The sequence below is a fragment of the Fulmarus glacialis genome, unplaced genomic scaffold (genome assembly GCF_000690835.1).
Source record: "Fulmarus glacialis isolate BGI_N327 unplaced genomic scaffold, ASM69083v1 scaffold40143, whole genome shotgun sequence".
Taxonomy (NCBI): domain Eukaryota; kingdom Metazoa; phylum Chordata; class Aves; order Procellariiformes; family Procellariidae; genus Fulmarus; species Fulmarus glacialis.
The window spans coordinates 1083-1340 of record NW_009205536.1 but is presented as its reverse complement, the minus strand read 5'-3'; the positions used below and the strand labels follow the sequence as shown (position 1 = coordinate 1340).

The window sequence follows — 258 nt, the reverse complement described above, 5'->3', positions numbered from 1 at the left end:
CCGGCTGCCCCACGGCTGCTCACACAGGAAGACACGTCGGGAGGGCAGCCCTAGCTAAAAGGGCACTTCTTTGAGCTCTTCTTGCTGCATTAAATGCTTCCTGCCCTGCAGGGTTTGGCCACCCCACTAGCAGCTGGCAGGTCCTGGTCCCCTGGATCTGCAGCCAGCTGGGCGCGAGGATGCTTGACCAGCCGAGCACGGCTGACCCCACGCATCCAGCCCCCGGGCATGGAGACGCAGCCTTACTTGGCCGCGGCG

General features: G+C 64.7%; 1 protein-coding gene across 1 annotated transcript in view; it reads right to left on the bottom strand.

Moving 5' to 3' along the window:
* SMARCD2 (SWI/SNF related, matrix associated, actin dependent regulator of chromatin, subfamily d, member 2) overlaps nucleotides 1–258 on the bottom strand; it is a gene marked incomplete at its 5' end in the record, with an annotated part of 6495 nt that overhangs the window by 5162 nt on the left and 1075 nt on the right. The gene's annotated exons all lie outside the window — the stretch shown is intronic.